This window comes from Eurosta solidaginis, unplaced genomic scaffold (genome assembly GCF_040869045.1).
Source record: "Eurosta solidaginis isolate ZX-2024a unplaced genomic scaffold, ASM4086904v1 ctg00001119.1, whole genome shotgun sequence".
Classification (NCBI taxonomy): Eukaryota; Metazoa; Arthropoda; class Insecta; order Diptera; family Tephritidae; genus Eurosta; species Eurosta solidaginis.
In genome coordinates this window covers 141,472-151,471 of record NW_027136965.1, presented here as the reverse complement: position 1 = coordinate 151,471, position 10,000 = coordinate 141,472, and the positions used below count along the sequence as shown (strand labels likewise).

At 41.5% G+C, this 10,000-nt stretch overlaps 2 pseudogenes; one reads left to right on the top strand and one right to left on the bottom strand.

Moving 5' to 3' along the window:
- Nucleotides 1-1,091: 1,091 nt before the first annotated feature.
- On the bottom strand, nt 1,092-2,113 carry LOC137235967 (exocyst complex component 6-like; annotated as a pseudogene).
- Nucleotides 2,114-2,378: 265 nt separating this feature from the next.
- Nucleotides 2,379-3,162, top strand: LOC137235966 (protein pinocchio-like; annotated as a pseudogene).
- Nucleotides 3,163-10,000: the final 6,838 nt, after the last annotated feature.

Genomic DNA, 10,000 nt, shown 5'->3' with positions numbered 1-10,000 from the left:
CCCTTCGATTATTTGTTCAAGTTTACCCTAAGTACGCTTGTAGTCCTGTTTTACTGATGGCCTTTATGACAAGGCACGGTTCCCGAAGTGTATTTGGCTCCGATACCGATTGTCAGAAACGGGTTTTTGGGTACCCGTTTGCATCTTTTTATGCATCCCTAATATAATGTACATTTAGACTCGGCATATATATGTACATACGTTGGTATAAATATATGGGCAGTCAGTGCACGGACTTTAACACTTAATTTACTTTTTGACCCGTTTTCAATTCTTAGCACTTCTAGTGTCTTTTACCACCAAAGCTTAAAATCTGCCATCATTGCAATATATTTCGCATTGAAAACACTTGCTGCGATCATTTGGTACACGTATTCAACTGCCGAGCCCACCCAAATAACACTTAGCGGTGACTCTAACCAATTTTGAAAAAATTTGTGTAGAAATTATGAGATAAATGTAGCAAATGAGTACGCAAATATTTTCCTACGCTATTTTCGGCAGTTTGTGTGAATAAAATTTGGGCGAAAAATGAACGTTTCAAGTAAATGGAATTCCAAAAAGGTGAGTATTATATGGGCATACGCTATTTATATACGAATTTACATGTAATTTTGTCTTGTTTACGAGTTTTAAAGTGTCATTTCCTTGAAATGCGCGTTATTTGTTTTACAATAAATTATTAATTGTTTGGGACAAATAAGAACTGTAGCTGTTGTTTTCTTGGTAAAAAATCTACCAACTAGTACTATTTTCATTTTTTTTTTTGTCTACCAACATATTCCTCTTAAAAAGCCCGCGTACTGGTAGATATTTACCGGCAGCAAAGACAAAAAAAAAAATTGCGCACATTCATAAACGCCCGTGTATAGAATGTAAATTCCTTAGAATTGAGACAAACGGGACTAATCGAAAGATTTTTTCCGTTGCTTCATTCTTTTTACTACGGCAACGCGCCGTAGTACAATCGTTTGCGGATTTTTGTATGCAGAATAAGGGTTAGTAAAATTCTAATATTTGCTTCTATTTATTATTATAAAAATAAATCAATTTTTTTTATTTTCCATTAGTAATTACTTTTATTTTATTTTTCAGGTGGAGAATGGGCATGGAGCGTATTGGTCTGGTGGTTCGATAAGTAACCAATCGTAGGCTCCCAAATCGAAGAATTCATCAATTTTCGAGCAAATGCGTACACCAACTTGTTTCTCAGCTTCTTGACGTGCTACATGGAACAGTGCTGAAGGTGTTTGTGATATATTACTAACTGTATTATGACAAACGAACTCATCTAAAAATGGGCATGCCTTTTCCAAGTATTGCGTATCAATTATAACTTGTATTAGTTGTGTTAGGGCTACGCTTGGATTACGAAATACCATCGATAAACAACCGCCAAAACTGCGTGTTAGCAACAAATTTGCAGCTTTACGCACCATAGCTGCAACTTCATTTGGGGAGAGCGTTAGCTCTTCGGCAAATTTCATACAGGCGTACATAAATTCTTTTGCTTGATGATAGACTCCGGGCACCATGCGAGAGAAGGGAAACTTTTTGGGGAATGGTGCATTTTCCAATTGTTCTGAATGGAAAAGAAAACGTTCAATGATTATCCTCTGGAGTTTCAACCATCATCGGTTGGAATTGTTCTTTATCCAAAATTTCACGAAAAACATGCACCCAACGCTGAAGTAACACCTCATTATAATTATCGCGCATATTATGCAAACATTCGAAAAGCATATTGACTGTATAGCCATAACATTTGAAAGTATTAATGGACAACATAATTGTTTTTTTTTTTTTTTTATGCGTAACAATATGTTTGCATCAGTAAAAGACGATGATGCCATACTAATCTCATTTACACATTTCGTCAAAGACTTAGACCAAAAATCCTCCAAATATGAAGATGTTACAACATCGTCAGCTGCATTCTTTACATGATCCTCAACAATAAAGAAGCCAAAAATTGCACAAATGTACGTTTTATTGGTTGCTTGCTGGGTAAATTTAATATAACATTCGAGCGCGGGCAGGCAGGCGTGTATAGCATCAACAGCGCTGGCCAAATTTGATTCACTTTGACGCGCGCGTACTTAATCTTGTCCATGCTGCAATACCGATGTACTTATTTGTTGCAGTGAATGATCGAGTGCATGTACCTCTTCGTGTAGTTGCTTAGAGAATTCGCATTGATTTTGTTGACTGAAGTTTGGAGGTAATTTTGCACGCTTCAGTTGCGTTGAACCTAAATCATCAAAATTTGAAATAATTTGTACATATCGAATACAAATAAAATTACAAAGAATTCTACATTAGTGGATAACAATAACTGCGAAGTTAGCAACAGAAGGGATAAAGAAGCATTTTGGAAGATGAAAACCCGTCCTATTTCAAATGTAAGTGTAGTCACCGAGTGGGAGGATAATATTATTTTCGATGTTGATGATACCGATTTTTGTGGTATTTCTCCAAATGTTGGAAATGTTCTTAATACCAATGGAATGACGGTGTCTTCAGCTAACATTGTTGCTCCACCATCGGGCTTAGTAAATGGTTTAGCTCCAAATGTCAGTTTAAAATGCATTAAATGTAAAAGTTCCAACAGCAATATCTTTAGCCAGCGTACATGGTCCACAATTCTCTGATATCTGCAGTCCTTTGGGACGCAGCAATATCAGTATATCTTCGTCCTTATCGGATTTAGTGGGTAGTCCTTTGGAATTTTTCGTGGACAATGTACTCACAATTGAGGAAATGCGTCAGCATATGGGCTCCTGCTTCATCTGCGGCGTTTCATGGACTGATCATCATGTTTCCCTCGATTGCAGTGAATGTGGTGGCTGTAGTTTAGAGCGCCCATGTCCGCTTTGTAATGGACAGTGTGGCGTACCGTGGAAGCGTGATTTCACCATGTCGCATGCCTGTGGCAAAGCTCGTTGGCATGATGTGTGTCCTAGTTATCGAGAGGCAATGACACATTTGAATCCCCAGGAATCTGCTGTTAATGCCGCTTGCCCTGTTGCTCCATCAACGTGTGCTAATGCTGCTACGCATTTACGTTTAGCTCAAGAATTATGTCTGCGTTTGGAACAACTTTCGACTAGTGCTCATACATACGTGATTAATTTGTTATTCAACATAAGAATGTGTGATTAAAAGGAGTGCAGCAATGTCTCAAAAAGTCCCTCAAGCTCAACATTTAAGTAGATAAATTGGAATTTCTAAACAGCATACAACGCATCCCGACCATCTTGAATCTATCTATATCATTTCTATCTAACCATTTTACATAGATACTCCATACATAGATACTTATACATATAATATATGTAAATACATATAAACTGGGCGTATGTAGCTAATTTTGTGATTGGATATTGTCTACGTTTAAGGCCTTTGTATACAAATACAATTGAATAGATATACTTTAGACAATATTGGATTTGTAATTACCTTTCAATATACTTACATATGTGAGTAGAAACATTTGTATAAAAAGGGAAGTGTTGCTGCAAAGCCTCTATCATAAACACCACACCGCGGGTCAATGGTGGATGCATAAATAAATCGGGACATATATTCGTGACAGATCGACGCAATGACAATGTGCAGGCCTTTGCTGCTGATGGACGTGTCTTACACAGATTTGGGGAGAAGGGAACTGCTGATGGTGCATTATGTCCCCTTCCCGATTTTGTGGCGCTGCGTGCTAAGTATAGAGTACGTTGGTTTTTGGGATGAAAGCATATCTTTTGGCACACATGGCAAAACGGGATACGGTTGATCTCATTATGGTGAGTATGGAAAATTCTTTAGCTACTATTGCTTAACCTATCTAAACCCTTTGATTTTAGTGTTGTTCCTAACTGCTAGACTATCGTTCACCCTATGCTTTCGTTGTCCAATGTGGCGCTGCTGTGATTGTAGGGCATTCACTCCATGGAGCAAGTCGCACTCCGGTGGATTTGGTGGTTGCATTGGATTTGGGATATGTATTTGGTAAGTGGTTTTACATTTCATATTCAGCCCAATTCTGAACAAAAATTCCGTGCGAGTTTTTTCACTTCTCCCTTTCCTCCTATTCTGAACAATGTTCGAAAAGGCGGAAACCGGTTATGGGAGAAAAGTAGGTATTATGAATGTGAGGGAGAGGGAGATTTCTTTGCCATTTCATAGTTTGTTTTCACTTATTAAATTAAAGGGAATGCATCAAAATAGTTAAAGGAAATTGGTTCTTTTAAGAAAGAACACTTATTTGTACAAATTTGTGCGAAAATATGTATGTACATTCTACCACAATATTCTTATTTTAATATTTTAAGTAGAAAAGTATATCATAAGCAACGTAAGAGCTCTTGGTGTATTTGATGCAGCCATCCAGAAATTCCGCAGGGATTTTTAAGAAGGCTTAAATAGATTTCGGCATATGGCGCAAGGCGAACTCAACTCGACTTGGCCCCAGAAAATTGCTTTGCTGAACGAAAGCATGCAACCCCAGCGGATTTGTGTTATCCCGCTGCCTTCTTCTTCTTATGCTCCTCTGCTGATGTTGCTGTGGCACAAATTCATTACTCATTTCAGTGAAATGCAATACTGTGCATTGTTCATATTTTATTTCTTAGTTTCAAACAAATTTGCAAAAACAATTAAACTTTTCAATTTTTTAAACGAAATAAGAAATGCGCAACGAAATTTCAATTCACAAAACAGCTGACGTCGAAAATTCGAAATTCCTATTCCCCAATTATTCTTCTCCCTAGGAGAAAAGAATTGGAGGAATTTTTCCGCGGGAATAAAAACATCCGCGAGAACAAAATTTCGCGAGAATATTTAGAATTTGTCTGATTTTATCTCTTCTTTCGCATATTTAACAGCATAAACATGCTCGGCTGTTTTTTAAACACCTACTTTTATGGATTTATGGGTTTTACTATTTTTCTGTGCGTTTTTACTGTCCAAGGCGGTTGCGCAATTTACACCATTTTGACGTTGCTCAATTATGTTGTGTGGCGATGATATGTAAAGATTATCTTTGTGTTCACGACGCATTTTAAGCGTAACCAGGCGGCGTAAGCCAACAGATTTAAGTGGGCAGCGTACATATGTATGTATGGATTGACTTAATTAGAATTTCTAACCCTATAAGGAATGTAACTCTGCTAATATCTGGGGCAGATGAGTTTTCTCATCAGCGGTAGGCTTGCGATGTGCCTCGTTGCGCGGCAACGAGTGCAGCTGTGTTCTGTGGCAGATCGGTTCGCCCTTCTGCGGTAGGCTTTTCTGTTGTCCTCGCTCGGGGTGAGCGAGTGAATTGGGGTTAGATTTTGAAAATTAACAGTAAGTGTTTTGTGACAGATGGAGATCTGCATTAGGGTGGTTGATTGGCCTTGTTTCGGTGAACGAGCGCTGGGTTTTGAAATTTTGAAAATTTAAAAAGATTATGGGCTGAATGCCTTCGTTTTCTGTGGCAGACCGAGGGTCTGCGTAAAGCCTTCTCTGGTATACTCGTTATGGAATAACGAGTGATTGGGATGGTTTGGGATATTTCGAAAGTAGGGAGGAACGGAGGGATTGTTAGGAGGAGCTCTTGGTCCTCTCGCAATCTATCTCCTCCGTGGGAAGAAGGATCAGTTTGACCAAAGGTCGTCGGACTTGACCCTTCTCGGTAAAGAGGTCGACCACACGTACTCGGTTATCTTCGCCGGGGTGTACGTTGACGACTCTACCTAACCTCCATTCGTTGGGAGATAAGTTGTTCTCTTTGAGGACAACGAGATCTCCCACTTGTATATTTTGTTTGGGGTGTTTCCACTTCACACGCTTTTGAAGTTCGGATAAATATTCGGTTTTCCATCGCCGGCAGAAGGCTTGATGGAGGGCCCTGAGCTTCTGCCATCTATTTAGCATGGAGGCAGGGCTTTCGTTTGCATCCGGTTCTGGCGGCGCCAGAAGATGGCTGCCCGTGAGGAAATGTCCTGGGGTTAGTGGCTTCAGGTCCGTTGGGTCATTGGACGCCGGGCTGAGAGGCCGTGAATTTAGACATTCCTCGATCCGGCACAAAAGGGTTTGGAACTCCTCCATGGTACATTTATGGAGAGAAGCGACCTTTTTGAAGTGGCTTTTGAAGCTCTTCACTCCCGCTTCCCACAGGCCGCCCATATGTGGAGCGCTGGCGGGAATAAAATGCCAAGTTAATGCTTGATGGCTATACCTGGATACTGTTTTGTCTCGGATTTCGGCCAGAAAGGCTTTAAATTCGGATCGTAAAGATCTTGATCCTCCGACAAAGTTTGTACCATTGTCGGAGTAGATGTTTTTCGGACATCCTCTCCTTGCGATAAAACGTGAGAAGGCTGCGAGAAAGCATAGGGTGCTGAGGTCACTAGTGGCCTCTAAGTAAATGGCCTTAGTGGCGAAACATACAAAAAGGCATACGTAGCCTTTTGACAGTCGACATCCTCTACCGCGGTAGCTTTTGATGTCGAAAGGCCCCGCAAAGTCTACCCCGGTATTGGTGAACGCGCGGGTAAAAGTAGTCCGTTCGCAGGGAAGGGTACCCATAAGTTGGGACTGTGCCTGCTTTCGATGAATAATGCCGGTTTTGCAATTGTGGATGACGGCTCTGATCATGGTCTTGACATTCGGTATCCAGTATTGGGTTCGGATGAGACGGAGCATGAGCTGGTTCTCGCCATGAAGGGAGTCATGATGAGCCATCATAACTGTAAGGCGAGACAGCCTACAATTGTAAGGCAAGATGATCGGATGACGCTCGTTGTATGATATGTCTTTTGACGCCCCCCTGTTGTAATAATATCATCTTTGTCGATATATGGGTTTAGTGACAGTATTTAACTCTTTCGATCGATAGGTTCCCTATTTTTCAATTTTAAATATTCTGTCCCGCAAAATTGTTTCTGGCAGACTCGTATTAATGCTTGAGTCGTTGCCTTAATCTCATCGGCTGAGATTATGCACGACTTTTCTTGGAACACGGCTTTAGTTTTAGGATGCGTTCTTTCATAGAATCTCCTAACATAAGACAGGACTTTCAAAGCTCGTGGTAAATCTGAAAATCGGTCAAGAATGTCTATATGATCTACACTTGTCGTGGCATATGATTGTGCCCTCTTCTCCTCAACGGACGTTTTGTATTCGATCTCTTGTGCTGGCCAGTGGGAATTGTTTTCTTGCAGCCAAGAAGGTCCCTGCCACCACAACCAATTGTTGACCGACTCTGATGCAAGTAGTCCTCTGCTTCCTAGATCCGCTGGATTAGATTCCGAGTCCACGTGAAGCCAGTCCTTGCTACCAACCATATCGATGATCTTAGTGATTCGGTGTGCGACGAAGGTTGACCAGGAACAGGGCGGCTTTCTTATCCATGCTAGTACGATCGTTGAATCCGTCCAGAGGTGAACTTTTGCTGATCCCAAATGAATGTTTCGGAATATTGATTCCATGATTTCTGCAAGCAGCACGGCGCCGCAGAGTTCTAAACGTGATAGCGAGATGGTTTTCACTGGAGCTACTCTGTTTTTTGCTGAAAGTAAGTGTATGAAAACCTGATCGTCTCTTTTCACGCGCATGTGTATCGCTGCCGTATATGCTTTCTCGGAAGCGTCACAGAAGCCGTGGATTTCTATGTTGTCTTCCGGTGAAAAATTTACCCACCGCGGTATCCTAATGTTATCTATTTCACTATAGTGTTGGGTCAAATTTTCCCACCGTTCTAAGGTAGTTGGGGAGACAGGTTCGTCCCACCCGGTGCCCTCTAACCAGATATTCTGCATTAGTATTTTTGCCACTATGACCATTGGTGCAAGCCAGCCTAAAGGGTCGAAAAGTTTGGCTATAGCGGATGGGATTGCGCGTTTGATGATGTTCTCGCCATTCTCTAAAACTCCTGCGGTGAAGTAAAACATGTCTGAATGCGCATTCCATCGTATTCCGAGTGCCTTCACCGAGCTAGCCTCTTCAAACGCTAGGAATTCCTCGCTGAGCAAATCCGTTTTGGGGATGTCCTGAAGGATTTCCTCACAATTTGATGTCCACTTGCGCAATGGAAAGCCAGCTGAGTGTAATGCTTCGCGAATCTCGTTTCTTGCTCTGATGGTTGACGCTATTGTATGTCCTCCAGATAAAACGTCGTCGACATACATACTTTCTCGTAATATACCCGATGCTATTGGGTGGGTATTTTCTACATCATCAGCCAATTGTAGAAGTGGTCGTATCGCGAGGTAGGGAGCGCAGTTTACACCAAATGTGACAGTCTTTAGTTCGTAGAGACTGATGGGTTCGTTGGGGGATGTTCGATGGACAATTCTTTGAAATTTGGCGTGATTATCGGTCACCCAAATTTGCCTATACATCTTTTCTATGTCACTATTAAAGACAAAGCGGTACAGTCTCCAACGTAGAATTAAAATAGGCAAGTCTGCTTGGAGTACTGGACCTGGGTGGAGTATGTCGTTTAGACTAATGCCATTTGCTGTCGGACTTGACGCGTTGAAGACGACGTGCACCTTGGTAGTGGTACTTTCCGCCTTTACAACGGCGTGGTGGGGCAGGAAATAATTATCTGAATCGTCGGATGGAATATTGTTTTTGATTTTTCTCATATGTCCAAGCGTTTCGTGTTCGGATAACACCCGAACATACTCTTTCCCTAACTCTTGGTTTTTCAGTAATCGCCCCTCATTTCTGAAGAATTGTGAACATGCGCGCTTTAGGGATGGTCCTAATGCAATCTTCTCAGGGTAATCCTGCCTGAATGGTAGCGACACTGTATATCTTCCACTTTCATCACGTTTTGTTGTGTCCTTAAATAATTGTTCACAATACCTTTCTTCTTCATTAAGCATTTTATTTTTGGGCACATTTTCTACCTCCCAGAAAGCTTTTAATTGGTTGTCCAACGCAACCTCGTTGTAGAATGACATGATGCTCTTCGTTGGACTCGGTGCTTCGATGCGACCGGTTAGTATCCAACCGAACACTGTCTCTTAGGCCAAAAGTGTATTTAGTATATTCTTTTTCAGACCGCTCAGTATAATTTGGGGATATATGTCTCCTCCAACTATGAGGTCTACGTCTTCGTTGATGTAGAACCTTTTGTCTGCCAAAACCAAGTCTGGGAATGCCTGCATAGTCATGGCGTTGATATGGCAGGATGGAAGATTCCCAGTGAGTTTGGCTAGGACTAGAGCGGGTGTAGTCAGGCTGAAGCAGGCATCCTCTGGTGAACGTAATTCAATTTTGGATGCCTCTTTCACCTGAGCTGACACCGCATTTGTGATGCCTGAAACTTGGGCATGCATTTTTCTCGCTGGCAAATTGATTGATTTTTTTTTTTTTTTTTTTTTTTATTTTTAAATTGATTCTGCGTTTCAGTCTTTCAGTTATAAAGGAACATTCAGACCCTGAATCAATTAATGCCCGTGAGGAGAAGTCGGTACCATTATGGCGAATGTGTACGCGAGCAGTTCCTAATAGCACGCCTGTGCTAGAATTGGCATGACAGGATTTTACATTCTGGTTCGCAGATTGTCGCGCCTGTGCCGAAGAAGGGATATTATCCGCATCTTTGAAAGGATTGCGTACAGCCGTGTGCCGAGATGTATCCGCATGCAGGAGCGTGTGGTGACGAGAGTGGCATTTGGAACAGTTGTAGGAACTGTGCACTTCGTCACGGTGTGTCCTGGGGATAAGCAATTCAGGCAGCAACTTGTGGATTTTATAAATTTAATCCTTTCTACTGGGGTTAACTCGAAGAAGCGTGAACAGTTGCGTAATCTGTGTTCAGGGGATTTACACATTTTACAAATTGATTTTATTGTTTGCTTGGATACTTTCGTTTGAAAAGCACCAATTCTTTTCGTAGGGGTTTCTGACGATTGTCGCGACGTGTTTGGTTTTTGCACTTTCGAAGTGGCATGCCCTGTAAAACGAGACACTGTTTCAAGTGTCTGAAACCGATTAGACAGGAACT